This window comes from Henckelia pumila, unplaced genomic scaffold, assembly GCF_033568475.1.
Source record: "Henckelia pumila isolate YLH828 unplaced genomic scaffold, ASM3356847v2 CTG_466, whole genome shotgun sequence".
NCBI lineage: Eukaryota > Viridiplantae > Streptophyta > Magnoliopsida > Lamiales > Gesneriaceae > Henckelia > Henckelia pumila.
The window spans coordinates 5,612,199-5,618,449 of record NW_027331833.1 but is presented as its reverse complement, the minus strand read 5'-3'; positions in this window follow the sequence as shown (position 1 = coordinate 5,618,449).

Sequence of the window (6,251 nt, the reverse complement as noted above, 5' to 3'; positions counted from 1 at the left end):
AACAGCGTGCCACACCATTGTATATATGTACAATATGTTTTTTTTTTATTATTTGTTTTAGTTTTTATGACATGAGAATCAGCTATCGTTATTTTTTGGTGCGCATTACGACATTGGGTAAAAGTTAAAAGCCCGAACTTGTCTCTTATGTTTTCTTGTGAATATTCGATATCATTCAATAGTATATCACGATACGAAAGGTAAGTATTTTTGTAAAACGACAACATTAATCGAGATTGGATTTTACAAAAATCCATTACATATATAGTTACGTTTAATTTGCGTGTCCTGGGGTGAAACTATCGCTTAATTTAGAATTAGACAATGTTTCAAATTAATACACTCCTAATTAAACACATGTTTATACATGATTGTGTAAAAAAATATATAAGAAAAACAAGTTTTTCACAAAACTATTGATTAATTAAATAACAAAGACAACAATAATGATGGGTGACAAAATCAATAAATAAAAAATATTTATTAATAAATAAATCTCAATTAATCAGCATGTTAAGTACTTTCTTAATTACTTAGTAATAATAATTTGATATAATGGATCGTGGAGCTCTGGATTCTTGGGGTTGATGTGTGGATGTAAGTTGGACCAATTTGTAGATAGATTTTTTGAATGTCCAAATTGGGTGTGTCATGTCCCAATCTTACCCTGATCAATTAGGCAGCTGCTGCTGCTGCTGCAGATCCCTTTACTTCCTTTGTCAGATTCCGCAATGTACAAATACAATTCACTACCATATGTTTATGCATGGTTGATTTGTCTTTGAACGTGAACGACAGTTGCCGCGATCAATTTTTTTTAACTAGCATGATAATGTAGCATCTATCACTGATTTCTTGATCATCGTGGTGGAACGGATTGATGGGCGATTTCTAGGCCCTCACAGCCATTGCAAAACATTTTTTTGCCCACAAATTTTCCATTTTCTTTTATTTTTTAATAAAAGTTTTTTTTTTCTATTTTTCTTTATACTAAGAAATAATCCACGAGGTTCGTTGTTATCTTTCATGCATATATATAACTGGAAAAATAAGGTCCGCCTACCCATGCAATCGTTATGGTGAACCATGAATACATATGAGCCATAAAATGTTCACCGGAACATTGAATTGCATATATATTACCTCAAGAACGTTCTCCGAATAAGAGTAATCATTGTTCCCAACATGTTCAAATGCGTACAAATCATCATTCAATGAATCCATTCGAACTATGTCCACACTTGCACGTACAACCTTTTTAATTTCGATTCTTAAAAAGAAATTGAAGCCTTTTTCATCTAACAGATTGTTGAAGTCATTTTTTTCCATCAAAGTTCGTGTTTTAACATTTTTATTTTATTTTTCCCATAAAGATAAAAGTTAGTAGTATAAAAAACAGGATATTTTTGAAATAACATTTATTGTTTTTTTAAGACGAATTAATGTAGCCATTATAATTCCATATATATTATATTTAATAATGCAGTGTAAATTAAATAATCTGCAATCCAATTCCTAATTGAATTTGAATTCTATCCCATTTCATTTTTCGTGAGAGTGACCATTCAGTCAGAACAAGTGGTACGGTGGATCTATTGAAAATAAATGCTTTTCCAATAAAAGTATTCTTGCACATGATTATAAGTTAATTCTTGTTCAGAATTAGCAAGTTTATATTCCATGCATACATGGACTATGGTAGAGGTGTGAAATGTGAATAGAATATTTCCAAATTTTACTCCTTTGGATGAGTTTAAGTTTAATTTGGGTTAATAGTTAATTAATACTCATTTTGGTCCATCTTATTTGCTGCTTTTCCCATATAGGGGCTACAAAAATGATCCCCAATGTTTCGTAATTATTTTCATTTGGTCCATGCCGTCATCTTTTCGTTAAAAATGATGGAGATATGACCCGTCTCTCCCTTTAAGCTTTTGAAATGGGTTGATACACATTTTGGTCCCTTTTGTTTGTCATTATTAATTCAAAAATAATCTTTTTTTTAGGTTGCCAAAATGATCCCCAAATACTATCTTGTTCAGTATTAGCAAGTTTATATTCCATTTATGATAGGGGGTGTGAAATGTGAATAGAAGATTTTAAAATTTTATTTATTTGGATGAGTTTAATAAGTTTAAATTAGATAAATTTCAATTCATGCTAAATTTTGTATATTTTTTTATCGGGTAATTATGATGAATTTTAAATATATTCAAATTATGTCATTTAAATATAGTATTTAATTTTCTTATTCTTTACTGGGGTTTTCTCATTTGATTTTCGGAAATCTATACATGCCGCCCAAAAGGAAGTTAATACTAAAATTAATATGACAACAATAGAATGAAGAGATGGAAAAAAAAGGAAATAAGATAGTTTTGTTTAAATTTGTTAAAAACATCTTATATATACTTCTTAGATCTTATAGAGGTAGTTTGGATAACATAAAAAAATGTTTAAAGAAGTTGACTTTTAAAGTGTTTTTATTAAATAAAAAATATAAGCGATTTTATTGTTTGGATAAATGTTGATGTTAGGATCGGAGATGTGTTTAGAAGGAGATGACTAATTAAATACTTTAAAAAATTTCTCTAAAACACTGTCAAATGATGAGATTGGTCTTGATAGTGTTAGCTATACAAGACCAAATTTCTCAACACTTAAAAATGGTTGGACCACAAATAATGGAGAAAACGGTCCGACAGATTTTATGAAACTTTGTACTCAAATAAAACAAGAAAACAAGAAAGATAACATGAGATGTATGAAAGTTTGAAGGCAATATCCTTCTACGTCTCCCCTTCTTACACTTGCGAAGAAATGGACTAGAATATTTTGGTTTTACAAATTTTTGTAACAACCCGTTTTAATATTAGAATTTATCAACTGCCTAATTCAAAACTCATAGTTAAATCTTACAAACGGTTGAGACAACAAATCTCACAACCAATATAACACAAGTAAAGAAACAATGAATCCTCATATTCAAACTATCGAGCAACTCCTCAAACGGTTTTGAAAAAAATGGTTGAGAGGTTGATGAAAGCCCTAGATGATTCTTGATGATATGTTATAAGTTATTTGATGCAAGGGATGTTTAGCAGTAGTAGATATGATGATTCAGAGTAGAGTTCAGAAAATTCTTGGAGGATGCAAGCTTGAAAAATTTCCTTGTAAGCATAGAAACTTGTTTGTATTATGATTTTTCACGTCAACAATATATCATTAATTACGTTTATGTATAAAAATATAAACCATTAAATGCATGATTTGAGTATTATTATTAGTGTAAGATCTCATTAACCCCTTTCTTGATTCATAATATACTTCAATAAATGAGCAGTTTGGAATTTTCTAATTATTGAAAAGAAACGGTCGCTGACAGCAAAAATTAACTGGCTCTGAGCTATGTCTTTTTGGGAAAACATTATGATTTTATGATGTTGTGCATGATCATTCAAACAATTTTTTTGATCCTTGTAAGATGTGTGTCTTTTATCTGAAAATATCTTTACTCAACCATTTTCAAATATGTTTCGAAAAAGTGAATGGTTGAGTAGTCTTATACCATAGACTTGTAAGCTCCAGTGGCCGAGTATATCAAATATGCTGCTAAGGCTAAAACAATTGAATAGTTTTGCATTTTGAGACCGGTTGAATGATTTCTTTTGAATTTTCAATAAAACAGTCGAGTACTTGTAATATATACAAAAACGGCTTGATTTAGTACAATAAATTATTGTTTGTTATCGCCAAAACTAAGGGATCTAACAGTTAATTTTTTTTTTAAAAGATGACTAAAAGTAAAAAACTCAAAAGCTAGAAATTCTAACTTCTAAAAAATCACTTAAAATTATTTTTAAAAAATCTTTTGTAATCAAACACCAAAATTTTAAAGAAAAATTCTTATTTTTTTGAAAAATGTTTTTGATCTCTTGGCTTCTCCAACCAAATGGACTCATAAGCTGTTTTAGGAATTTATAAAGTGTTGGGTCTTATTTAAAAATAAATTGTTAAAATATTTTGATGAATTTATTCTAAAAAATTTAAATACGTTGATTTGTTTGATATAATAAGATATTTTTATTATCAAAATTATCAAAAAAGAGTATATATAAGATGATAAAATATGTAATTACATCTAGTACTTCTTGTAATACTTACCTAAGAGGTCTTAGCCTAGTTATCCTCTTATGTATTTGATTTTCACTTATGAAGAATAAGGCTTCTGTCGAGTTTAGAAATACAATCATCTGGATTTTGATGATAACAAAACTTGTTATTGTGTTTCTAACATATTTACTCAAGTGTATAGTTATTTAATCACATTAGAAATCCTAAGTTTTTTGAATATAATTCCAATACAACTTAGTTTCTCGCGTAGATGTTTGTTTCGGAAGTATCTTATAGCTTGATGATACAAATTACTATCCGTAAAGACAATTGTATAGCCAATACATAAAGCTTCAAGTCATATTCCAGACCGGTAGGACCAATTCAGATGTTAGCTAGGTCAAATTATAGTCACAAGATAGAGCTGTAAAAACTTACAGTAGCAAACGGCTAAATAAACCAGCTCTGGTACATTGGCTATATCTATTAGCTCAGATATCCAAATGGAACGATAAAGTATGAGTTAAAAATCTAAGATAATGATCTACAAATCATCTCACAAGTAAAAGTCTGACTCGGATCCTAAGAGGCTGAAAAATCACGATGCATTTCTGATTCAGCACAGGTTGCCGAAAGAGTTCAAACTTGTACATAGTATGGAATTTCGAGAATATCTTTCTCCTAAAACATCAAATCAAGTTATTCTTGATTATATGGAAAGCCTAGATAAATGGCTAAAACTTTCATATTTATCACTTTGACCAAAAATCAATGAATCAAGAACTATTCACCAGACGAGACAGTACATTTTCTAGCTGGATCATTGACCGCTTAAATCGGTATCTACTAGCAAGTATACTAGGTCAGTCAAGTAATAGTAAATTGAATTTGAGTCCAAGTGTCGAATCCTCAGAGACTGTTATTCGTAATTACCAAAATATAATTATTTCTACTTAATCTAGACTAGCAAATAAAAATGATTTTATGATTTTAGCTAGGAAATAGAATTGTAAATGAAAACAATTCAAATAAACCGCAACAAGAAATTTTAAGTTTAATTCAATGAAGAAAAAGATTCGATCAAGGACACACGTAGGTACCAAACAAATCATGTAATAAGTAACCGATTTAGGATTCAGATTTAAATCTTAAATTACGGTGAATTCTCCTAACTTCTTTAAAGGTCTATTTCAAGAACAATTAAACCTATTCAAATATTTATGGATCAATCTTTCATAATTCAAATCAAATTCGAATGCATTGTGAATCGTGAGAAGTCAGTTTGCACCTAAAACCGCACAATGAAATCGAATACTATTTCTAGTCAATTTAACCTTATGTTGATTAATGGAGTGATCGAAATTAATTCCCCCTCTTTTGACTTGGAATAGATTAACATGCAAGTAAACAATTGGCCAGATCATTCACAAAACAAATTTAAATCCAAAAATAAATAATATAAAACCAAATCCGAAAATCCCAAACAAACATTCAAGTTTTTTACACAAATTTGTTCGACCCAATCACGTGGCCTTGATCGAAATAAAAAGACTACTCAAAGTTTAACATAATTCACAATCAAGTTCACCAAAAACTAAAAATAAAAAGAAAAAAAGAAGAATAGAACTAGATGGAAGATTGTAGCCGCCTCCTTGCTTGTAAATCACGTTCGGAACCCTTCATCAGGTGATAAAAGGGCTATTTATAGGCTCCAACTCTTCAAAAGATCAAATCCGACTCGGCCAAGGAATTTCCAAAATTATGGACTCTGCACGCCCGTCTCGCTCGAGCGGTATAAAATTCCCGCTCGAGCGAGAATTCCTCTGTCCAACAATTTCCTTTTCTTGCGCTCGAGCGGTAACAAAACCCCACTCGAGCAAGAATATTTCTGCCCAAAAAAACTGCCTTTCTCTCGCTCGAGCGGTAAATTCCAGCAGCTCAAGCGAGAATATTTTTGTCCGATTTTTAGCTTTATTTTTCCGATTCCTACAGAAAACCCGGGATAATGTTATGTAGACATGATGCATGAAATATGACCAAAATTTAATTAAAAAACATAAACAAAGACACATGAATGTATGCAAAACAACAATAAAACGACACAAAAATATGCACACAAAACACAGTTATCAATCATG